Source organism: Camellia sinensis, chromosome 15 (assembly GCF_055761805.1).
Source record: "Camellia sinensis isolate YWXY chromosome 15, ASM5576180v1, whole genome shotgun sequence".
NCBI classification, from domain to species: domain Eukaryota; kingdom Viridiplantae; phylum Streptophyta; class Magnoliopsida; order Ericales; family Theaceae; genus Camellia; species Camellia sinensis.
The window spans coordinates 20,645,009-20,672,245 of NC_138975.1; the positions used below are offsets into that span (position 1 = coordinate 20,645,009).

Sequence of the window (27,237 nt, forward strand, 5' to 3'; positions counted from 1 at the left end):
GAAAGATGCAAACTTATGTTACATGAACATATTTGAATAGATGATTCCGGCCAACCCGCCGCCAATGAGGGGTTCGACCTAGTAGATCCAGTTATTGTGGAAGTCTTTGTTAACAACTGCGGGCCCAATAGAGCGGGTCGGGTTCATCCACTCACCAGAGAATGGGCCGGTAACCAAAATGTTGGCTCCAACAATGAAACCAATGGCAATGGATGCATTTGTGCCCAATTTATCTGCAGTTGTGCCCAATGTGTCCCTCTTAGGGCCAATTACTGCGGTGGCATACACTGAGTGTACCAAAGCAGAGGTGATAGTAATCTCCATAATCACACCTTCAGCAATTCCAACACTGTCAGCCAATTCCGTAAGAAAAAAAACATCACATTGAGATGTCTTCAATTATTAAAATCATACTGTCCCATCATTTTAATAAAAAAAGTTATATAAAAATTTTGGTAGAGTATATATATATATATATATATTTGGTTATAAAATGCAAAAGATGATATTAAAAAGGCCATTAAATTTATCCTCGCACCAATTAATGTGAATTAAACTCAACTAAGGTTTCCCTTGCCTGACTTATAAATTGATTTTTTTTCATCTTTACTAAAAAACATAAAATAATGTTAATTTTTTGTAAAGATTTATTTTGGAAAAAATTAGTCTAAGGTCCCTCTCTCATTTTTTATGATAGAAGAGATCCACAATCTTATTTTGTGATGTCTAAGGTCCCTTAACCCTACATCCATATATCATAGAGAAAATTCACTCACTCTTCCTCTTTCTCTTTCTATCCAACAATTTCTTCTTTCCTCTCTCCGATTCACTGACCTGACCTCCGTTTATCCATCTCTTTCTCTCTCTCTGTGTGTGTGTGTGTGTGTGTGTGTGTGATTCGATCAACCATGAACCGTTTCAACACCGATTTAGAGGGTTGTTCAGCACTGATTCGGTTCCGAATCCTACTTGCAGAGTCATCTGATCATGATTTCAGTATTGAGAAATCGACAACGATGACCTTGTCCGGTGTACTGAACTTCATGGATGGACTTGTGAGTTCGTGTTGCAGAGATGAGAGAGCGATGGTGTTCACACTGAACAATAAAGAACATATCGATTCATCGATACTCAGACCAGGACGAATCGATGTTCATATTCATTTTCTCCTTTGTGATTTCAATTTCTTCAAGAGTTTAGCAAATAACTATCTAGGGCTCAAGGATCACAAGTTGTTTCCATAAGTTGAGGAGGTGTTTGAGGGCGTAGCGACGCTGAGCGCAGCGGAGATCAGCGAAATCATGATAGCCAACAGGAACTCATCGAGCAGGGCGTTGAGGTCGATGATCGGAGGAGCATCTTCACCTTTTTCCTTAATCGATGTTCACAGCCTTTGATTTTGTGTTTGTTTTGTGTGTTTGGTTCTCTGAAATCACTGTATGTGTAGAGTTGAGAGGTCTGTAATTAAGGATTTACTTCGATTTGTTGCGTTTAAGATTTGGAAATTGAATTGTGTTCTGTTTGATATTGTTTCACATATGCATTTTAAGAGGTTTATGGAAAGTTCAAGGAAGGCTAGAGAATTTTCAAAATTTCTTTAGAGAGGTAATTTTGTGGGAAGTCCAAGGAAGGCAGGAGAAGGCCGGAGAAATTTTGAAATTTCTCTAGAAAGTGGGATGTCTAGGGAAGGCCAGAGAAGGGAGAGAAAGGAAGGCCAGAGAAATTTTAAAGAAATTTCCAAAATTTCTCTAGAGAGTGGGATGTCTAAGGAAGGCTAGAGAAGAGAAATTTCTCTGAAGAGAAGGGAAGGCCAGAGAAATTTCAAATTTCTCTAGAGAGTGGAAAGTCTAGGAAAGGTCAGAGAAATTGGAAAGTTCAGAGAAATTCTTTCCAGAATTTATCTGGTGAGATTTTCTTTAGATCAATAATATCATGGGTAATCATTATTATTGTTTTTTTACTATCTAAGCAAATAAATTGAGAGTGTCTGGTTCTTTTGTTGGGATAGTTTTTTTGTAAACCTAGTCCTTAGCAAGATGTATATGATACTAAGATTCTCCTCTAAATCTCTGTGAAAAGTGTCTGAATTTTTGTTTTTTTCCATCACATAGATATCATAGTATTTATATTCATATTCTCTGTTCAATGATTTCAAGACTTTGATTTCTGTTGTTTTTCCCTCACATTGAAAGGTACTGTTTAAGGAGGTTTGTGAATTTCTCTGGGTTGGAAGGAAGTTTTCTCTGAGTTTTTGTGAATTTCTCTGAGTTAAAGTGAATTTCTCTGGACTGAGAGAATTTCTCTGGGTTGAAGTGAGTCTAGAGAAGTTCTGGTAAGATTTTCTCTGTGAAGTCGAATTTTTTCTGGATCAATTTGAGGGATCTTAAACATCATTAAAATATTGAATGTCCTTTTTACTATAAAGTCTTAATATTAGGGACTCTAAAAAAAAAAAAACCCCTTTATTTTGACTAGACAACTGTAAATAATAATAATAATAATAAAATTAGCTAAAATGTGGCCCTCTCAAAATAGGCAACCATAAATAATATATATTTTTAGCTAAAACGTAGCCTTCTCAAAACAGGTTGTGTAACAATTATTTATGTTTCTCTTAGGAGAAAGACTATGGTATACATCACTCAAAAGATGTGTATCATATATACCTTATAATTGTAGAAAAAAATGATTTAATTTTATACTTTGTGAGTTAAAACTGACCAAACATAAAAAAGTTATAACTAAATATCTTAAAATAATGCTATAGCTAAAGAAAAAATTTAATCATAATTAAAAACAAATAAAATAATTAAAAATATATATAATATGAAATGTGTATAATAAAATCCTCCCTCTCTTTAATACCTGACCAATAAAAGCATTAGTCATTAGGGGGCATTGGCTGACAAATGCAAGTACTAGCAACGCCTAGTTTGGAATTTGTTTGTATAGTAATTTTTAAATTTTTGATTTTTTAAAAAAAGTTAATGTGATTAGAAAGTCACAATAGTTATTATCATTATCATTATTATTATTTTTTTTTTGAGTGAAAAAATTAATGGGACTTTTCAATTTTATATTTTTGTTGTTTTAATAATTTTAAAAAAAAATTATCCCAAGTCCGAATGTATCCAACTTGTCCAAAAATAGTGAGAGTGGCACAACCAATGAAAAAAGAACTTTAAATAGGCCCGTTCAAAGAGAGGATAAAATAATAAAAAAATAATTATTTTTAATTTTTTTACACGTTTTATATAAAGTTTCTAAGTGAGTGGTGTTTTGAAAAGTTAATAAAAAGTTAATTTTTTAACTTTTTTAGTCAATTTTGTCTTTTTGTGAGTAAAAAATATAAAAAGTGATACGATCAAAAATGATTAAAAAGTCAAAAGCTCGCTTTTTACTGAGTATTAAGGCTTGGTTTGACATCTCTTAAAAAAGTTAAAAAATCACTATCTTATTTAAGTCATATCATCCTATTTAAGTCATATCACCTCTCTACTACACACTTTAAACTCAACTCATATTTTATAAAAAATTAAAAAATATACTTATTTAGAACATTTCAAATAATACAAAGAATTATCAAGCCTCGCTGACATATTTAAGTAGGTAACATGCCGCAATGGAGCTAACAAGTTGTGCAATACAGTCAAAAATGGCAGTTACGACAGTGATCTGGCCGCCAAGAGCCAATCCGAAGGTGACAGCTAGTTTACGTGGCCACGGGAAATTTTGGCCCCCTCAGAAACTGCAACAAAGAGAGCACATCCATGGCATATAGCAATGGCTAATAGCCCTGATGGATCAAGGGCTGCATTTGGTGTCACATTGTCTGCATAACATAAAATTTATCAAAAACAAATGTTTGTTCTGTTTTCGAAATTTATTTTTGAGTTTTTTGTTTTTATATTTTTATTTTTTTTAAAAAAATTTAAATGTACTTACAAACTAAAATATTTATGAAGAAATTTAAAAAAGTTCACTAAAAATAAAAATTTATGAAAATTTGTCTCTCTTTTTTTTAATAATTTTTCTTTTAAAATTTATTCACAAATGTTTTAGTTTTTAGGTGCAGTTAAAAATTTAAATTTTTTTTACTAAAATATGAAATTTTTCACTAAAGCAAAAAATTCAAAAACTCAAAAATTATATTTAAAAAATGAAAACTAGAAAACTGTATTTGAAAATTAAAAAAATAAATAAATAATTCTTTGCATGGGATCAAGGAAGGACATAACTAGAGGGATACTTCTCTAATGATTTCAAAAAGAGTGCTATTAAATGTCATTACTTATTTACTTTGGATCCTCCACCTCTCTAAATCCATACTCACATAATTGAAACCCTTCTATCTTATCTTTGAACCCTCACCTTAATACCAGCTATGCCCCAGTTCTTTGGATTCCAAACTCTTCTTTTTCCACCGTCAACGGCCTTTCAACGTCAGTGACCTTCTCTCCGGCGACGCCACTACTCCTGCCCACTACAGGTCTAACGGGTATCCCCAACTTATTCTCGATATCACCTGCCTTTCCTCAACCTCTCTCTATTCCTTCTCCACCTCGCTATCCCTCAACCTATCTCCAACCGCCACTACCACCGCCCAGTCCGACTCCTACCTCTACCTTTACATTTACTTCATCTCTCTCTCTCTCTCGTGTCATGATCAAGATTGTGACTACTAGGTCATCCGCGTCTCTCTTTCGGAATCATGGTGGCTAGGGTTTGTAATTGTAAAGAGTAGCGACGACTAGGGTTTTGCAAAGAAAAAAGTTGTGGGGTGGCTATAGGAAGAGGGCGACACTGTTGGTCGTCGTTTACTTGTCTTTTTTGCTATCACAATGGCTTGGGTTTGCAATTACAGAGAGCAGTGACAGGGTGGCAATGAGAGGAGGGAGGCGGAGTTGTGAATCACAGGTGAAGGGCGCCGTTAGAGATAATTGGGAGGGTACAACGATGGTCGGAGGTGATAAAATGGCTAGCAGGATTAGGGGTAGGCTTTGAGAAATCAGGGTTAAAAGATTAGGGATGAGGGTAAAAATAGAACTTCATGTTTAGACAAAATTGAAATTAAAAAAAATAAAAAAAATAAGGGGAAATTCTATTTCCACACACCACATTGTCTTTGTGTATATCCTTTCTTACTCCACTCGCTTAGTAATTTGATTCTTAGGCATTTATCTCAATCCACACACCCCACATTCCAAATATACTCATTTAATAAAAAATGTGTGTACACCCTCATATTAGCCTACACAAATATTTATGGTCGTCGTGTTGCACCGGCAGGGCCTGCCATGATTGATGACAATCAAATTGAACCTTATAAATTGAACGTTATAATCAGATTAATTACAATTTATATCAATTCCAATGATATATTCATCTGAGTTCTGTATTTCAATTCGTTTCATGTTTGTTTGTTTATGTTTTTGGTGTAAAATTGTATCTAGGTTTGAAATTTTCTTTTTGATTTGGAATTTGGATCGATTGAATTTTAATAGTTTGTTATTTTATGCAATTTGAGTCTTTTGAAATCTGCAGTTTCACTCACATGTAACCATGTATTTCGCAAGTAAGTTCTTGTGATTCAACTTCATGCCATGGGCTTTACATGTTTGTTTATTTATTTATTTATTTTCATTAATGTACAAATCTATGTATGGCATTTGATAATGTGGAAGCAGAAGCCTAATACTTTGTGTTGTTTCTATTGTTTTCAGTTTATGTATTGAGAAATCTATTAAATCAGATTCTAGTTGTCCAGTTTGTAAGGTTAAATCTGATTGTGTAAAATGTGTGGATGAATGTCTATTTTGGTCATTTTATTTAAAGGTAAATTTATAATAAAAAAAAAGTCATTAAATATGTGGATAGAGACAAATGTGATGTGTGGAATAGAATTTTTCCAAAATAAGGGGTCCTAAGAAAAAAAAGTAAGGGTAAATAGCACTACTCTTTTAAAAATACCCTTTATTACAATAATTATCTTTAAATTATCAACAATGATAGAGACCACTAATTTTGGAGCTCTAAAAAGATCACTAATGACATGATACTCAATAAAAAAAGAAAAAAAATACAACACCAAGGCCAAAACATCAAATCATTCATGGTGAGACCCACTGCCACATCATTAGTGATAGCACTAATTAGTGCTCTCACTCATTTTCCTTAAATTATATAGACCTTTACGTGTATTTGTTTTTTCTAATAACTTTTAAGTGGCCACCTTTCTCTAAGTTTTTGAAAAAAAAAAAAAATAATAAGTAGCCAATCCTTTATAGGTATGATACATGGGTGTACAAATATAAAATTAAAAATTTTGGACAACATGTAACAAAAAAAAATATTTTCTCATATTTAAAGCCAACTACAAGCATTAAGGGGTTGTTTGTCGTACATTATTTTAACACATCTTTTTATATTTTTATTTTATTTAGGTCACATTATTTTTTATTTGGACCACATTATCTCTTTATAATATCGCATATTTTTTCATAAAAAATCAAAAAATATATTTAGTTAGATTATTCCAAACAACCCCTAAGGAAAGAAGATGGCCTAGGATTCAATACGTTATTGGATCATATTTATTTATAAACATATTGTTTAGAATTTTAATTTAATTTCATTATAGATGTTTTAATAATATAAAACATTATTGAACACAACTCAAGATATTTGCTTTAGTTGCCGTGTAGTAATTGCCTTGGCTTTTTGATTATTTCAGCTTGGATTAAAAGTTTGTTTGGTTTGGCTCTTTTGATTTTTGTAAGAGAAAAAATAAAATGATTATAATTTGAATGTGACATTTTATCTTATTGGCTTACTTGTATATACCCGTGCTTGAAGGCACAATGTTAGGATTAAAATATAATTGTAATTCTAACATTATTTAAATTTATTTTTTAATTTGATAAAATCATAAATTTATTATAAAATTTTGGAGTTCTGTACAAAACTTCTCACGAAAACTTACTTTTGCTTATATAACATATAGTTAGATAGATAGATGTGTCTGACATACATATAATTTCCACCGACATACATACAATATTGCTTTTGCTTATATAATTACTAGTCTATCACCCGTGCTATGCACGGGATAATTATAGATATTTATATTTGTTTTAATTTTTTTTAATATATAAATTATGTTTTTAAAGATTTTTTATAAAAATAATTTAACAATCTTATCACTAATCATAGTGTACAAGAGAAATTAAAAAAGCTACTGCAGTAACTATGCACGGGCTATATCTATAATTATTTGTATGAAAGGATTTTAAATGCTAATCAGAGAATTTGACCAAATCAATAAATGCAAGTATGTGGATTTGAAAAAGTTAATAAATGCTGATCAGGGAACTTTGACCAAATCAATAAATGCTGAGTTTTTTTTTTTTTTTAAATCAAAAATTTAGAAAATTAAGATTGAGAGATTGGAACTCCCACAAGGTTTGGGGTTTAGAAACTCCCTTTTCTTTAATATATTTACAATTATTTATATATGTGAATTGCGATTTTTAAATGTCTTTTTTTTTCCTTTTTTATATTATATTAAAGTTTAATATTTTGATAATAATCATATGTGTTGGACTTTTTAAGGAATTAAATGTCTTCTTTTTTTTATTATATTATATTAAAGTTTAATATTTTAATAGTAATCATGTGTTGGACTTTTCAAGAAATTTTTTTTATACTTGTTCTTAGGATGCATTAAAGTGTTATTATGAGGGATAATAATCATATGTGTTGGGATTTTTCATGGAATTCATATGTGTTGGATTTTAAAGAATTTTTTTTATGCTTGTTCTTAATGCATTAAAGTGTTATTATGAGGGTAAGACTTGGGGGTTGTGAGAAGTTAATAAATGTTAAGGTTTTTTTTTTTTAAATCAAAAAATCAGGAAATTTAGATTGGGAGATTAGAGCTCCCACAAGACTTGGGGTTAAAAACCCTCTTTTGCTTAATATATAGTACTAGCTTATCACCCGTGCTATGCACGGAATAATTATAGATATTTATATTTGTTTTAAATTTTTTTAAATATAAAAATTATGTTTTTTAAGATTTTTTATAAAAATAATTTAACAATCTTATCACTAATCATAGTGTATGAGAGAAGTTGAAAAAGATACTGCAGTAACTATACACAGATTGTATCTATAATTATTTGTATGGGGGATTTTAAATGTTGATCAAGAGATTTTGACCAAATCAATAAATGCAGGTATGTGAAAAAGACATGTGAATTGAAAAAAGTTAATAAATGCTGATTAGAGGATTTTAACAAAATCAATAAATGCTGAGTTTTTTTTTAATAAAAAATTTTAAAAATTCAGATTGGGATATTGAGCCTCCGTTTGGGAAGTGGGTTGGCTTTTTGGCTTTTTGGCTTTTTTGGCTATTTTAGCCTGGGCTTAAAAGCTTGGTTTGGGAAGGGCTTTTTGGCTTTTTGGCTTTTTTGAGTTTTTTTGTGAGAGAAAAATGTAATGATTATGGGTTGGATGTGATGTTTTGTTTGTTATGGCTAAAATAACCTATTTTGTCTTTTGTAGCTAAAATAGCCAAAAAAGCCCAAGAACCAACTTGCCAAACAGAGGCGAAGCTCCCACAGGCCTTGAGGGTTAAAAAATTCCCTTTTGCTTAATATATAGTACTAGCGGTAACCCGTGCGATGCACGGAAAAATAAACTATATACATTTTGTGTGATATATAAATTATTCTAATCTTGAATTATATTTTAATAGCAGCAAGCCATGATGTTAGGCCATCTTGGTTGATGTTAACAATAATTAATCTACAAAATTTCACAATAAAAATTTGATATACATAAAAAATTATTAATTATAAAGATTGTTAGGATAATAGTATTACAATCACTTGCTAACATAAATAATTTGTATCAGACTATAGTGTTATGCACAAAAAAAAAAACAAAAAACAAAAAACAAAAAACAAAACAAAAACAAAAACAAAGCATTAAAAGAAATAAATTGTATAAGTTATCATAAATTTACTTATTTTAAATCAATGATTTATATTATTATTGTGGGACCAAATTATGAATAAATCTCAACTTTTAATTATAATTTGTAAGTAATCATTCTCCATAACTTGAATAATACTTGCATAGTTTCTACAACATTTAAAAAAAAAAAAATCAAGATAAGAATTTCGTAGGATTATAAAAATTATATAAGAAAATAGTTTAATCCATTTTATTTATAAAAAAAAAATGATGACAAATTATTTGAATTGTATTTGAAGAAATATAACAAATGATAGCTTTAATCATTATATATCAAAAAAAAAAAAATTATATAGGTTACTCAACAACAAAATGGTCGAACATAACTAAAGTCATGGACATTGAATTAAATCATATGGGCTCTAAATTGATAATATAATCTCAACAAAGCAAATTTGATAAGAAATTAGTTCTAAACTTTATTATTAAAAAAATAGAAATTTCAAAGAGAAAATTTAGAGATGAGATTGAAAAAAATACTATAACAAATGACAATCTTATAAAAAAAATAAAAAGAAAGAAAAAGAAAAAACACATAGCAATGATCTAATGTAAACTATTTTTAAAAATTAAAAGAAAGAATATCAAATTATTACCTTGGACAAATATAGTGACGGAAAATAATTTTGTGAGATTTTTGTATTGCCTTCTTCCATACAGCTTTCATTATTTAATTATTAATATTCTTCTTATTCATAGCCAACCATTCTTTTTTTATATATATCTTTATCACTTGGTAGATAATAACAAATAATAAAAATTATGAGGAGTAGGTTAAGAAGAGATAAGAAGTTATAGATAAGAGTATTTCACAAGATAAAAAATTCAAAATAAAAAAAAGATAATATGTGATAAAAGGAGAAAAAAAATATAAGTAAACCAAAATAAAGATTTAGATAGATATGGATTAACAAATCATATATTTATCTAAATTTTATTATTTTAATTTTTTTTTGTAAATCAATTAGTTAATCTTTATCTTTATCTGTAGACCATGGAATTAATTTTTATAGATTATTTATCAATTCTTATATGTTTATTTATCTATAAGTCATGAAATTATTATTTTTCAAATAATTTTTAAATTTTTTATCTTTATCTAAATGTCATGAAATAAATTTCCATAAATTATTTATGATTTTTTTATATGTTTATTTATAATGAAATTAATTAAAGTACAAAATGAAGGGCAAAAAACATGAGTAATTTTTTTTTAAATCAATTTTTTAACCTTTATTTTTATCAGTAGGCCATGAAATTAATTTTTATAAATTATTTATCAATTTTTATATGCTTATTTATGGGAAGAAATTTTAAATTATCTATAAGTTATGAAATTAAGTATTTAATTTTTATCTTTATCTGTATACCATGAAATTAATTTTCATAAATTATTTATCAGTTTTTATATGTTTATCTATATGGAGGAATTTTAAAATTCAAATCTTTATCCATAAGCCATGAAATTAATTTTCATTTTAATTAATCAAACAAATAGAAAATGGAGGAAAATAGAAAACACGAAAGACAATAAAAAAGGGTTGCCACGTAGGAAAGAGATAATTTTAAAATTATGAGAATTTAGGAATGAATATTTACAAATTTTTGACAAAACCACTACATTTGATTATATATATAGTATAGATAGATAGATGTTTTTTTTTTTTTTTAAATGTCTTCTTTTTTTTTTCTTTTTATATTATATTAAAGTTTAATATTTTGATAATAATCATATGTGTTTGACTTTTCAATGAATTAAATATCTTTTTTTTATTATATTATATTAAAGTATAATATTTTGATAATAGTCATATGTGACTTTTTAAGAATTTTTTTATGCTTGTTTTTAATGCATTAAAGTGTTATTATGAGAGATAATAATCATATGTGTTGGGACTTTTTATGGGGATTCATATGTGTTGGATTTCAAAAAAAAAAAAATTAATACTTGTTCTAAATGTATTAAAGTGTTATTATGAGGATAAGACTTGGGAGTTAAAAGAGATTAATAAATGCTAAGATTTTTTATTTTTTTTAAATCAAAAAATCAAGAAATTTAGATTGGGAGATTAGAGCTTCCACAAGGCTTGAGGTTAAAAAACCCCTTTTGCTTAATATATAGTATAGATTAGCCTATCATCCGTGATATGCACGGGATAATTATATATATTTATATTTGTTTTAGATTTTTTTAATATATAAATTATGTTTTTTAAGATTTTTTTCTTATCACTAACCATAGTGTATGGGGGAAGTTGAAAAGGGTACTGTAGTAACTATACACGAATTGTATCTATAATTATTTGTATGAGGGGATTTTAAATGATGATCAGGGGATTTTGACCAAATCAATAAATGCTGATTTTTTTTAAAATAAAAAATTAAAAAAATTTAAATTGGAATATTGAAACTCCCATAGGCCTTGGGGGTTAAAAACTTCCTTTTGCTAGATATAGATAGATAGATATATATATATATATATATATATATATATATATATATCTTTTTATTTTTATTTTTATTTTTGGGTGGTTTCTATTCGGATATTTTTTTTTTCAATTTATTTAAAATATAGTTGTGGGTATCTTTTTTTTTTTAAATTTAATTTATCTGTGGTTTCCACTTGTTTTTAATTATTATTATTTAGGTAAGTTATGATGTGAGTTAGATATGTGATAGACATGTGAGTTTTATTGATTTAAAGTTTATTGAGATAAACTTTAAATATTTTTTTTAGTTTTTTAGTTTTTTTTTGTTATGTTATAATATAATATATAAAATATAGATAGGTATCTACAACTTTAATAGAAAATATTATCTAATTTTTTAGGGAAAAAAAAATTTGTGAGAGAGATTAGGAGGGAGAGATTATGAAATATTTTTGTTATTAAATAAATAAATATGTGATAGACATGTGAGTTTTATTGATTTAAAGTTTATTTAGATAAACTTTAAAGATTTTTTTTTTAGTTTTTTTTGTTATGTTATAATATAATATATAAAATATAGATAGATATCTACAACTTTAATAGAAAATATTATCTAATTTTTTTAGGGAAAAGAAAATTTGTGAGAGAGATTAGGAGGGAGAGATTATGAAATATTTTTGTTATTAAATAAATAAATCAGTCAATAGTTTTTTTTAATCTATTTTGTAAATTAAAAATCAATAATTTTGAAAAATTGATTAATTTGTCCCATTAAGTGATTTAAAATTTTGAATTATGATTTAATAATATAATTAAAAAAATACATGATTATATTATTAAATCATAATTCAAATTTAGATGTTATATCTTTTTAATTATGAGAGAAGTTAAAAGGGATTGTGGGTTGAGAGAAGTCAATAAATGCTGAGATTGGGTTGGGAGAAGTTAATAACTACTGAGGTTTTTTTTTTTAAATCAAAAAATTAGAAATTAGGATTAGGAGATTGGAGCTCCCACAGGCCTTGGGGTTAAAAACCCCCTTTTGCTTAATATATAGTATAGATATGGAAATTTTATAGATGTCCTTAATGTCCTAGTGTATTACGGGCATACATACATTGTATGGAAATATGTGTAAAATATATTGAACAAAAAAGAGAAAATTAAAAAGAATAAATAAATAGAGAGAAAAATAAAAAAATAAAAAGAAAAGAGAGATGAATGTGGGATCACGAGATCATGGAAGGATGTGTGAGAAAAGGAAAAAGTAAGAGAGAGAGAGAGAGAGAGAGAGAGAGAGGAAAGTAAAAAATGTATATGTAGGATATTTTTTTGAAAAATATATCTCAGCCATTGTTTTATAATTTGAATAGATCTAAGCCATCCAAATGTCCTAAAAAGACAAAAATCTGTTGAAGATTCAAAAACCGTCCCGCTTTATTAAAATATGTTGAAGATTCATATGAGGTCTAAATTTATGAAGTCTATCAAGTATTTAATATATTTAAAAATAATAATTAATTGTTCAAATTCATTTAATTTGTGCACTATAAAATTCATTAATTTAATCTCCACTACACACAGTAAAATCTAGCTCATAATTCTGGGATTGCAGACTCTTCCATATAATATGAATAAAAATAAGTGAACAAAAAGGAGAAAATAAAAAAAAAAACAAACAGAGAGAAAAATAAAAAGAAAAGAGAGAGGAATGTGAGATCATGGAAGAATGGGTGAGAAAAGAAAAAAGTTAGAGAGAGAAGTGGAAAAATAGAAAATTTACGTGTATGATATTTTTTGAAAAATATATCTCAACCGTTGTTTTATAATTTAAATAGATTTAAGTCGTCCAAATGTCCTAGTAGGACAAATGTGTGTAGGAAAAATTTAAAAATCATCCTACTTTATTATATAGATGTTGAAGATTCATATAAGGTCTAAATTTATGAAATCTATCAGGTATTCAATATATTTAAAAATAATAATTAATTGTTCAAATTCATTTAATTTGTGGACTATAAAATTCATTAATTTAATCTTCACTACACAGTAAAAATTGGCACCTACTTCGGGGATTGTAGATTTTTCCATATAATATGAATAAAAATAAGTGAACAAAATGGAGAAAATAAAAAAATAAACAAATAGAGAGAAAAGTAAAAATTGGAGAAAATAAAAAAAATAAAAAGAAAAGAGAGAGGAAGGTGGGATCATGAAAGGATGGGTGAGAAAAGGAAAAGTAAAGAGAGAGAAGCGGGAAAATAAACAATGTATATGTAGGATATTTTTTGAAAAATATATCTCAGCCGTTGTTTTATAATTTGAATATATCTAAGTCGTCCAAATGTCTTAGTAGGACAAATGTGTGTAAGACAAATTCAAAAACCATCATATTTTATTATATAGATTTAACCTATTTTATCTTTTGTATTTTTTTTAGCCAAAAAACTAAAGCCAAACAAACCCTTAATATATAAGTTATCTTACCGTTGCTATATTTTGTAATACAACATGAATACGAGAAAATGGACTTATTTTTATCTTGTTATTTTTTTCCTTTCTTTTCTGTAAAAGTTAGTGGTTTTTTAAAATAAAATTATTCATATGCTTTGAAATGGGATTTTTTAGTCTGACTTTTTGGTTATTTGACTATTTTAGCATGACTAAAAAATTTATATTTTGAATGATTTTTGGATTTTTTTTTTTTTTTGGTAGTTGATTTGATATTTTGAGAAAAAAACTGAAATGATTATGATTTAGATGTAAAATTTTGTCTTATTAACTATATTAACCTGCTTCTTTTTTTTAAATATATTTTTATCGACTATTTTAACCCAAAATTTACATCCCAAATGAGGCCATACATGTTACTCTTTATGGCAAAATTTTAGGTTCATCTCTATATGAAATGACTTGATATTAAGTTATCGTTCGTTAACAACTTTTTTGTTTAAATAAGCATAAAAAGATAAAATAGACTAAATAAGTCAATAAGATAAAATATCATATCCAAATCATAATCATGTCCCTTTTTTTCTTACAACAATAACATCCAAATAAAAAAAAGTCAAAAATTATTCTCAAACAGAATTAATTTAACAAAGCTAAATTAATCAAAAATAAAAAATAAAAAATAAAAAATCATTAACTTTTCCCAAACGAACTACTTCATTAAACATAACTTGTGTCTCCTACAATTGGATTATGTTTTAAAAAAAAATTGTCTCGATATTTCACAAAATTTAAAGGTTGAAATTATATTGAGATATAAGCACTGAGGGATTTGAAACATAAGATTGATCTTTATTTTCTTTGGAAGTGTAAGTGTAGCCTTCTATAGTTCATAAATAAATAAATAATTTTTTTTAAAAAAAGGGCTTATTTCTAAATTCCTTTGTTCTTTTTATTATTAAAGCATTTTTAACTACTGAATCATATTAAATATAAAAATCTTGAGACATGATTATCAATCCGTCTATTTGGATGAAAAAAATATTTTTCTAAGAGAATATTTTTTTATATTTAGTAGTGTGGGGATATATTTTCTGAATACCAGCACGTGGCATGGTGACGCCGACGTGTCAACCGAGGTGCCACGTGCCCTGGTAGTTAAGCCGAGGTAATCTCGGAGAAGCCGAGGTCATCTCCGAAGATATCAGAATCCGAGATAAGGGGCAAGAGTCCTAAGACGAAGAAGGGACTTAACCAAGATAAGGATAAAGCTCTTGGGGAGTTTATCTTTATCTTTTGAAGAGTCCAGAGTAAACAGTAAATTGGAGTTCATAGAAGTCATACTTCTAGTGGGACTTGGATTGAGTATATTATAAAAGAAAGGCACCCCCATGGGTCTAAGGTATGTAATTTATACTTTGAGTATACTGTTTAATACTTGATTATCTTTGAGAGATATACTGACTTGATCGTCGGAGTGCCCCCGGGTGGAAGAACCACCGCCGGAGCTTTTTCTTTCTGTTTCAGGTTACTTAAGCCACCTATTCTGCTTGTGCTCTCCAGCTGAATTACTAAACGGGCAGTGTGGTCAGATTTTCACCCACACAATTTGGCGCCGTCTGTGGGAACGAAGGAAGAATAGATGGCCAGTAACGGACAGCAGGAAAATATTGGGGATGACGCTCCCACTGAGAGTGGCAGACCAATTGACCTTGACATCGAAGGAGATAACCACAATGCAGAAGCCCGTGACCAGGGTCACAGAGAGAACGACGTCATCCCAGAAGGCGACACGTCAAAAAGAGCAAACCAAGGAAAATACTACAATGAAGATAACCTCAAGGTATGGAGGGACAGGTGCCTAAGGAGGGATGAGGAAGTAAAAGAACTAGCAAACAAGTTGGCGGACCTCCAGTCAGTCGTCAACTTCATGATGCAGAATAATGTTATGCAGCCACCTTACCCGCTGCAAGATACGCCGATGCCGGCGAACAACACCCAGAAGGATGGAAGAAAAACAATCCCCGAGGTCCCTCAGCATACCAGAAGCGGAAGGCATTCTCACCGGCCTTCCAGGGAAGTCGGACGGGAAAACCCGAGGCAAGAAGAGTCCCGAAGGACACACCACATGAAAAATCCAGACCCCAAAGAACATCGACATGTTCAGGGGCAAGTACTCCATTTTGACACAACCCATGAAGAAAGATCCAAACGACCCCACCACGAGGCCGAAAGCAGTGTACCAAAAAGACTAAAATCCAAAGACAGCCGAGCTCCAGGGAGGAGCAAAGAAGACTTAAGGGACTACCTCAAGAGGAGGCAGCAGAATGCAGAAGCCGAGGTAAATTCCCCAGTGAAACCGAGGACAGCCTTCTCGGTGGAACTGGACAAATTCGAACCACCCAAAAGATTCAGTATGCCGAGGTTTCAAATCTATGATGGTAAGTCAGATCCAAACTTTCATGTTGGGCTATACCTAAATTCAATGGCGTTGTATAGCGGGAACGAGCCGTTGCTCTGCAAAGTATTCCCCTCATCCTTTGGGGAAATTGCATCTGATTGGTTCCATAAGTTACCAAAAGGAAGCGTAAAGACATGGGAAGGCTTGGCCGAGATGTTTGTGGCCAGATTCGTGACCAACAAGCTGCAACCCCTGAGGGTTGATGCTTTGATGGCTCTACGAATCACCAAAGAAGAAGGCCTCAGGGCCTATGCGAAGAGGTATTACGAGGTGTTCAACCGAATACCTGAATGCAACCAGGAAGTAGCAGTCGTATCCTTCAAGAACGGCCTGAAGGATGACTGCCCACTACAGAAATCTTTGGCAAAAACATTACCAAAAAGCATGGAAGAACTCATGGCAAGAATTGAGAAATACGCCAGGGCCGAGGAAGATACATCGGGAAACAAGGAGGTGAAACAAGAAAAGGGAAACGGCTCGCCAAAGCGAGGCCGAGTCAACAATGGACCGACCAAACAAGAAATAGAATTGAGAAATAAACAGGCGGTAACAACGGTATTCCGGATCCCAATCCATAAAATCTTAGATCGGATTCGAAATCAACCTTATTTCAGGGCTCCAGCAAGAACACCGGGGGAATTCATGGGAAGGAACGTTGGTAGACGTTGTGCCTACCACAATGAAGAAGGGCATCCAACTCAAGGTTGCAAAGCCTTAAAAGCACACTTGGAAGACCTAGTAAGACAAGGCCTTTTGAGGGACCTGGTCGATGAGGCCAGAACGAGGGAAGAACAGGCAAGGTTGCCTCAAGCACCAGCGGCACCCCCTCCCCCAGCACAGCTACCACAAGCAGGAGAACCGAGGGTGGTTAATGTGATCCACTCAAGGGTCAACGAAAACGAAGTCAGAGGATAAACCCAGAGGGTAAGACATTTACAGCATATCTATCAAGTCGGGGAAAAGAGACATCGGCCAGAAGAATGCCAAGGGCCGATGATAGCCTTTACTGAAGCCGACCTAGAACTGGTCCAACATCCACATAATGATGCCTTGGTAGTATCCCTCCAGGTTGGGGAGTGCCAAGTAAAACGCATCCTAATAGACCAAGGCAGCTCCTGTGACATCATGTACGTCAGATGTTACAAAGAGCTAGGCCTTCACCTCGATGACCTAGAACAATCCAGCGGCCCGATGGTCGGCTTTAATGGAACGCCGACATGGCCACTGGGCACAACAAGCTTGGAGGTTCAAGCCGGCACTAAGAAGATCAGGACGGAATTCCTAGTAATTGACACACCCTCACCATACAACATCATCCTGGGAAGACCGTGGTTGCATGCAATGGGGGCAGTTCCCTCGACGTTGCATCAACTACTCCGGTTCCCAACAGAGCATGGGATTGAAGAAGTCAGAGGGGATCAACTACAAGCCAAAAATTGCTTTATGGCAGCAATAAAGTCCACCTGTAGTATACGGGAGCCAAAGAAAGCAGAAGTTGAGGATGAGGACATGGAAGTCCTAGAAGACGTCGGGAAAGAACTAGCCGAGAAAAGCGAAGAGGCGTTAAAGAAAATCCTCGTCCAGGAGGGCGACGAAGAACGATTTTTTCTTCTCGGCTCAGGCTTAGCTAGAGAAGAAGAAAAAGAACTGGAAGATTTTTTAAAGACAAACATAGAGGCATTCGCCTGGACACCTTATGAAATGCCTGGCATTGACCCCGAGGTCACTTGCCACAGTCTGAATGTCGACAGATCGGCAAAACCTGTGATTCAACGAGCCAGAAGGCCGACGTTAATACACGTCGAAGCAGTCGAGGAAGAGGTAGACAGACTCCTTGAAGCCAGGGCCATCCGAGAAGTCCAGTACCCAACGTGGCTGTCCAACACAGTAGTAGTAAAAAAGAAGAATGGCAAGTGGAGGGTTTGTGTAGACTTCACCAGCCTCAACAAAGCTTGCCCGAAAGACAGCTTTCCTCTGCCCAAAATCGACCAACTGGTAGACGCCACCTCGGGACATGAAAGGATGAGTTTTTTAGATGCATACAGAGGGTACCACCAGATTGCTATGTACCCTCCAGATGAGGAGAAGACCGCGTTCATCACCCCGAAAGGCCTGTACTGTTACAGGGTAATGCCTTTTGGGCTGAAAAACGCAGGAGCAACCTATCAGAGGTTAGTGACAAAGATGTTTAAACACCTGATTGGCAAAACGGTGGAAGTTTACATCGATGATATGGTCGTAAAGACCAAGGAATCAAAAGGTCATCTAGCCGACCTAAAAGAGGTCTTTGACATACTCAAAAGATATCGGCTCCGACTCAACGCCTCAAAGTGCGCCTTCGGAGTTGGGTCAGGTAAATTTCTAGGATATCTGGTAACAAGAAAGGGCATTGAAGCCAGCCCAGACCAAATCAAGGCCATCCTGGAACTACAGAGTCCAACATCGGCAAAGCAAGTTCAAGTGCTCACTGGAAGGGCCGCAGCCCTAAACCGATTCATCAGCAGAAGCTCAGACAAGTGCAGACCCTGCTTTAACCTGGTGAAAAAAGCCACAGACTTCCTGTGGACGGAAGAATGTGAAGCTGCCTTAGCCGACCTAAAAAAGTACTTGACCACAACCCCGGTCCTTTCTAACCCAATCCCAGGGGAGGAATTGTTTTTGTACTTAGCAGTCTCTGAACACGCAGTCAGTGTAGTGCTAATCCGAGAGGAAAAAGGGGAGCAGAAGGCTGTCTATTATGTAAGCAAGACTCTGGCTAACGCGGAAACAAGGTACCTACCACTGGAAAAATTAATGCTAGCCTTGGTAATGGCCTCAAAGAAATTGAGCCATTACTTTCAGGCACACAAGATTGTGGTTCTAACAGAGCACCCACTGAAGTCCTTATTACATCAAGGAGACTTAACAGGAAGAATAGCAAAATGGGCAGTAACACTAGGCCAGTTTGACCTAGAATTTAGGCCAAGAACAGCAATAAATGGCCAAGTTTTGGCCGACTTCGTCGCAGAACTCACACCTGAAGCCATCATACCTCGGGCTCCGTCGAGCCAAGATGAGCATCGGCCCGACAAACAAAAAGAATCCCAGTCAAAGACAAGAAAGCAAGAGAAAGAAAAGCTCAGACCATGCAGCATCTACATCGGCGACTCATTCAGACTATTCGTCGATGGAAGTTCAAACCGCCAGGGAGTAGGAGCAGGAGTACTGCTGATATCTCCAGATGGAGAAATTGTAGAACAGTCCATCCGTCTGGGGTTCAAAGCCTCCAATAATGAAGCAGAATATGAAGCATTAATTGCAGGGCTAAAGCTAGTAGCAGCAGCAGAGGCAGACGAGGTAATTGTTTTTTGTGATTCACAATTGATTGTTAACCAGTCAACAGGAGAATTTGCAGCCAGAGACGAAAGAATGTCGGCATATGCAAAGGAAGTCATCCGACTGGCAGCCCTATTCCAGAACTGCAGATTACTCCAAGTAAGCCGAGATGACAACACCCACGCCGACGCGTTAGCCAACTTGGCCAGCTCAATTCAAACTGGAAAAACAAGGACAATTATGATCGACTACATGTCGGCCCCGAGCATATATAAACAGAGCATTGAACAAGAAGCAATGTGCGTGGGCCTTGGACCAAATTGGATGGATGCAATCATTACATTCCTAAAAGAGGGGAAGCTGCCAGAAGACCATAAAGAAGCACACAAAATTAGGCTAAAATCGGCCAGATTCAGTCTATCAGCGGAAGGCCATCTCTACAGGAGGTCCTTCACTGGACCACTTTTAAGGTGCGTACACCCTTTGCAGGTTGAAGATTTCCTTTATGAGATTCATGAAGGAATTTGTGGAAGCCATGCAGGGGGCAGATCGTTAGCCCACAGGGCCATTACCCAGGGGTATTGGTGGCCCTACATGCAAAAGGACGCCGAAGCCTATGTAAAGAAATGTGAACAATGTCAAAGGTTTGCACCTTTGATACATCAACCAGCTGCCGACCTAAACCCAGTATCCAGCCCTTGGCCGTTTGCCCAATGGGGCATGGATCTGGTTGGACAACTTCCCCAAGCAACTGGGCAAAGAAAATACTTGCTGGTAGCAACAGACTACTTCACAAAATGGATAGAGGCAGAACCTCTTGCCAAAATCCGAGATGTAGATGTCAAGAATTTTATTTGGAGAAACATAATCACCAGATTTGGGATTCCAAGAGCAATTGTTGCCGACAACGGGACACAGTTCGACAGCAAACTCATCAAAAACTTTTGTGCAAAATTCAAGATCAAGAATTATTTCTCAACACCAAGTTTTCCTCAAAGCAATGGGCAAGCAGAAGCATCCAACAAAGTAATCCTGGATGGAATAAAGAAGAGGCTGCAGGCAGCAAAAGGAAAGTGGGTGGACGAATTGCCCAACGTACTTTGGGCATATCGGACTACGCCGAGAAGATTAACAGGAGAATCCCCCTTTGCCATGGCCTATGGCACAGAAGCAGTCATCCCATTAGAGATCGGCATCCCAGGGATCAGAACCCAGGGAGTAGAGAATGGCACCAACGACATACACTTAGCCCGAGACCTGGATTTATTAGAAGAACGAAGAGAGAAAGCTGCAATTCAGCTCGCAGTATACCAGCAACAGCTTGCCAGAGCTTACAACAAGAAGGTTAATCCAAGAGATTTTCAAGTTGGCGACCTAGTCCTAAGAAAAGTCGTCGGGAACAAGAAGGATCCCAGGGAAGGCAAGCTTGGCCCAAACTGGGAAGGACCCTACAGAGTCACTTCAGTATTAGGCAATGGAGCATATCGGCTTGAGGACAATGAGGGCAAAGCATTGCCCAGACCTTGGAATACTTGTAATTTGAAATTTTTCTATCATTAGATAAACATCATTGTTTGGCCGATATTATCAATAAAGTATTTTCAGAATCCTTTCAACATGATCGATTGATAAAGTTATGCATGGATGTTTTTGAAGACATATCAAACTCAGTCAAAGTTAAGCCGATGTTATTCCTTAATTCACTTGTTGAAATTTGTAGCAATTTACAAGTTGGAATTAAGCTGATTCCTTATCTTCACTTGTTGAAATTTGTAGCAATTTACAAGTTGAAGTTAAGCCGATGTTATTCCTTAATCCACTTGTTGAAATTTGTAGCAATTTACAAGTTGGAATTAAGCTGATTCCTTATCTTCACTTGTTGAAATTTGTAGCAATTTACAAGTTGAAGTTAAGCCGATGTTATTCCTTAATCCACTTGTTGAAATTTGTAGCAATTTACAAGTTGGAATTAAGCTGATTCCTCATCTTCACTTGTTGAAATTTGTAGCAATTTACAAGTTGAAGATAGGCCGAGGTTATTGCTTAAGTTCTCATAGCAATATGTGGGTTGTTTAAACCCAAGGGAAGATGCTTAACACTTGTTGAAATTTGTAGCAATTTACAAGTTTATGTTAAACCGACATACGATCACCCGTTGAGGTACACAGAAAGTTACAGGTTAAAATAAAGGCTAAGTATATTGTTCATTACTTGTTGAAATTTGTAGCAATTTACAAGTAGGTAAGATTAAGATAACCGTTTAAAACTTGTTGAAATTTATGAAAGGATTGCAGGACAGTATCTGGCCGAAGTAAAAGTTTTATGGTTCTACCCGAGGTATATAACCCCGAGAAGATTGCACAAAGGAAGCAACATGCAAAGGATTTTTTTTTTCTAAGTACAAGACTATGCAGAAGCAGTCAACAGAATATCACAAGATCAAAACATCAAGAGAAAGAACTGTTGCAGTTACATATTGAAAAAACCACATCGGCCAAAAGAAGGAGTTTTGCATTATCCAGAAAATAAAAAAGTACAAAGTACAAATTATAGAAAAAGAAGGAAGAAGGGTACAAAAAGACATGTTCAAGATTCTTCAGTATTAACCACTGCAGGAACAGGGACCTCGGACGACTCAGGTGGAATCTCCTCGGCCACTTTCTCCGCTTGTAATTCGGCATCTATCTCTGCCAATGTTGTGTCAAGACTTCTTTCAGTCAGAAGGAGGTCAGATGATAGATACCCTTGAACAGACTCCCTGAGCACTTCCTCAGCATCATCACCCCCCTCATCTTGAGTTAAGTCCATAACCTGCTCAGCAGGAGGAGGGGACTTGGCTTCGGCAGCATTCTTGGGTTTTCTCACCAAGGCCTCACCATCATCTTTTTCTTCATCTTCATCCACGGCCTCGGCCTCAGACTCTGATCCACCTTCAGGAGGAGGTGGAGGAAATGGTAAAGGAATAGCGTCGGCCTGGCGCAATGGCGAGTCAGCAGGAAGGTCAAGCTTCTTTATCAAGGACATCCAACCAAGGGAAAATCCCCTGTTGCATGCCTGCCTGACTTGAAGCTTGTAGTCTTCGGCGACATCAGCCATACCTTGAGCATAGGCCTTTTCATCGGCCTCTTTGATTTCGGCCTCTTTGGTGGCCAGAGCTTGCTGGAGTTCTTTCTCCGCTTGGGCCTTCTGAACCTCGGCCTCTCTTTTCTCGGCCTCTGCAACTTTTCTAACGGCCTCAGCAGCTTCGGCCTTCTCAAGAGCTAAAGTTTGAACTTTCGTTGCAGCCTCGGCCTGATCTTCAAGTTTTTTCATTTTTGCTTCAAGGGCCCTTATCTCTCTCTTCATTGAAGATGCTTCCCTCTTCATATCAACCAATCTTTGACGATTTTCAAAGGATTGCATTGAAAATGAATGGGCATGTTGGATAGCCTGAATGAAAACAGAAGTGTCAGAAGATTTTCTCAAAAAAAAGAACAGAAAAGAAAATCACAAGTACCAACAGAAATACTTACTTGAGCAGAGTGTTGGAGCATAAGAGCGTAATTTTCATACTCACTAAGCTTGCCATTTCGCTCCAAGTCATTTGGTAGAAGAAGAGCAGTGCTAAGGGCGACAGCGACATTAATGTCATCAGCACTTTCACTAGCCATGATGGGCCTATCCTCCAGGGATAGATCAGGGGCCCAGGGGACGTCGGGCTTCTTTGAAGCCGAGGTCGTCGCAGACGATGACCTTGGCCGCTTTGATTGAGTAGACCCAGAGGGTTGGCCCTCAGCAGACCTCTTTGTTGAAGTAGAGGCTGATTTTTTGCTTTCAGCTAGCTTCGAGATCAGCAAAGCATCCTCAGCCTCGGCATCTGTAGCCTTGGCCTTAGGCTGAGCCTTTTTAACTCTCTTTGGTTTGGGTGGAAGCATTGATTGCGTTGGTGTGGCCTCGGCGTCAGTTGGGAGATCGGCGAGAAGGTCTTGGACGACGGGCCTAGGACGAACCATTTCGGCAGTCTTTACAAGCTTTCTTCGACGTTTACGTTCAGGAATTGGTATTAAGTAGGGGGCCGAAGTTGATGGAAGATCGGCTGGGTCAGATGTGGACTCTTGATCTGTTCGGGATGTAGAAGCAGTTAAGGTTGTAGCTGTGGGTGGAGAAAGACTCTTCTTTCTTTTACTTGGGACGTCGGGTAGGGTGGATTTGTATGTAGGGATGAAGTTTAGTAATACTGGGGCTTTTCGTTTATGGATTGGGAGGCCAAGAAGTGTTTTCAGATCTGTTCCTGGGAAGAAGGATTGGCGAAAATTTTTCGGTGGCTGATGAAGATCTGCAAAGAAACAGACGTCAGAAACAAAGTATTAAAGTCTTAAATAAAAACAACTAAAGTATTGACTCAGGGCTCTTACTCTTGCCCTCTGTGAGTGTTCGAGGAAGAGGGTAGAGGTGGACATCTTCATCTGGGCCAAATTCCCAATTTCCAGAAGCAATGAGAAAATCATCTCCAGCCCCCTTGTTGGAGTCTGGGAGGTCGGCTATAATTTTGTACTGAGTGGATCTCGGCTTAAGGTAATAGACAAAACCCCTATCCTTCAGATCAAGAGGGCACATGGTATAACAATATTGAAGGTCGGCTAGGGTGATTCTAAGGTTTTCTTGCCTAGCTAGGGCTATAATACCGTTAATTACCCTATAGGAATTGATAGTAAGTTGCATGGGGTTCAGCTTATAGAAATGGAGAACTTGACGAAAAAGGGGATCAAGTGGAAGCCGAAGTCCACATTCGGTAAAAGCAACTATTGGAAAAGGCATTGTATGGTCTGTGGGCACGATGGTATCACTGTCCCCAGCCAGTTTAAGATGAACATCGGCTGGGATAGAGAATTCTTGCCTAAAGTATTCAAGTTTTGTTGGGGTATTTACCCTATGCCTCCACATACCCATTATGTCGACTTAAACTAAGAGAAATATGTTTCAGGAAATGGGCGTTTTTCAGGTTTCCCTAAAGACTAAGGGTTCTACAGACAAATCCCAAATCTATGAAGTATGAAGGTAAAAATCGAGGGCACAAATCTGGGGCAGATACAAAAAAGAGAAAGCAAAGACGAAGTTTCAGATTCAAGAATGGAAGTATAGTTCTCAGAAACAATAGAGATACAGAAACAAATCAAGAACAGCGGTAAAGAGAATAATGAAAAAGCATAGAAGTCCAAGGCATAGCCACAAATTCAAGATACGAATAAATCCAAGACCTCGAATAAGGTCAGTAATGGCAACAGACAGACAAAAGCACATAAAGAGAATGGAAGAATTAAAGGAAAGGGTCTTACCAGGACAAATGAAGCTAAGGCAATGCTCGCCAAACCCAGAAATTGGTTGCAGCAGCAAATGAAGGCTTTGCAAGAGTAAAGGATTAAGAGTAAATTCCAGAAGAGAGATTGAAGCGATGGCAGATTCAAGGAAGAATGAGCTTTCAGAGAGAGAAAGAGTAAGAAGACGGAATGAAAAAGTGAAGAAGAGATAGAGGCAAAAGGAAAGTTTTGTCAAAAATATGAAACGGCGGCAAAATTAGGGTAATCATTACGCCTAGGGTAACACACGCGTCAGACGGCGCAGACGAAATGAACAGACAGCTTCAGGCGCGTCACTGACACGCTCCAATAAAGACGAAACACGTAAAAGAAACAGTTAGATATGCATGACAGCTCATGCGCGTGGAAGAGTACGACCGAAACCTTGTTCTCCGAAGAGAACACATCGGCTGAAAGAAGATGATCTTGGCTAAATAGTTTTTTGGGCCATTACTTAGAAAAGAAGTGACAAAATTTCGGAATAGGTTCCATCACCTCAGAATGCTGAGGTAATAGAACCTAGGGGGCAGTTGTGGGGATATATTTTCTGAATACCAGCACGTGGCATGGTGACGCTGACGTGTCAGCCGAGGTGCCACGTGCCCTAGTAGTTAAGCCGAGGTAATCTCGGAGAAGCCGAGGTCATCTCCGAAGATATCGGAATCCGAGATAAGGGGCAAGAGTCCTAAGACGAAGAAGGGACTTAACCAAGATAAGGATAAAGCTCTTGGGGAGTTTATCTTTATCTCTTGAAGAGTCCAGAGTAAACAGTAAATTGGAGTTCATAGAAGTCATACTTCTAGTGGGACTTGGATTGAGTATATTATAAAAGAAAGGCACCCCCATGGGTCTAAGGTATGTAATTTATACTTTGAGTATACTGTTTAATACTTGATTATCTTTGAGAGATATACTGACTTGATCGTCGGAGTGCCCCCGGGTGGAAGAACCACCGCCGGAGCTTTTTCTTTCTGTTTCAGGTTACTTAAGCCACCTATTCTGCTTGTGCTCTCCAGCTGAATTACTAAACGGGCAGTGTGGTCAGATTTTCACCCACACAAGTAGTGACTTGATACTAATGTGCTCGTAGTTATAATTGTAATAATTTTGGTAGTGGTAGAGGGGTGGAAGTGTTGGTGAATGTGGCGTGTGGTGAGTTGACGGAGGCAAATGAAAAAATAATTTTTTTTTTTTTTTTTTTTTTACAACCAAAAACATTTTTAGTCATATCACATATTAAAAATGTTAAAAATATTTCTTAATTTTTGTTTTTTGGTGTAAACGAACGGAGTGTAGAACTGGACTGAAAGATAAAATCTAGAAGAAATTACTATTTAGTGACAGTTTCTAATAAGAGATTCATGAAAAAATTTATTATTTTAATTATAAATTTTTATAATATTAGTGTGATTATTTGATAGAACCATTAATAATTAAGAAATATGAATTACCAAAAGCGATAGCAGAACCAACTCCAGCGAAGACAAAGATGAAGGTTGAGATGAGCTCATCAAGATAGGCCTTCAAAGACCCCAACCCAAATGAATCATAAAAGATCTGTAAAGCTATGGCTGGCATTTCTGTAATTAAGATGAGGATCTCAAATAAAACACTTGGGGGGAGAGAGAGAGTCAAAAGTGCCTTTCAATATTTGTCGAGTTTAATAGAAAAAATATATCTCTTTTTAATATTTTTATGTAATAATAATATTATTAATTAAAATATACTTTTTATATTATTAAAAATTATTAATTGATTTAATAGTTGATTAATGAAATAATTCATTTGTTATGCGATTAAAAATTAAAAGGGATATGATATAAAATTTCAAAATCACATAAGGTAATTTATATTTTAAGCAAATCTCAAAAAGTATAATTGTAATTTACTGAAAAGTTTTTTTTTTTTTTAAATACACAAATCCCTTATAGAATCAAATTCAATCCTTTCATGTATGAATTGCATGTACTCATGTGAAAGTGTTGTGTTCGGTTCTATGATTAATTTTAAACACTCATGTGAAAGAGTTCCGTTTGGTTCTATGATTGGTGTTCTTACAATCATGTTAGAGTGTTGCGTCCGATTTATGAAGTAGTTTTGACTTTCAAAAAAAAAGAAAAAATGAATACACTGCATGCAATATGTGTGAAAATGAATGTGTGACACATTTCTATGAGTGTGTGAATAAAATATAAATTGTGATTGA

At 34.6% G+C, this 27,237-nt stretch overlaps 1 pseudogene; it reads right to left on the reverse strand.

Annotated features, from left to right (window-relative positions):
• Window positions 1–18: 18 nt before the first annotated feature.
• Window positions 19–26,609, reverse strand: LOC114305664 (aquaporin TIP2-1-like; annotated as a pseudogene).
• Window positions 26,610–27,237: the final 628 nt, after the last annotated feature.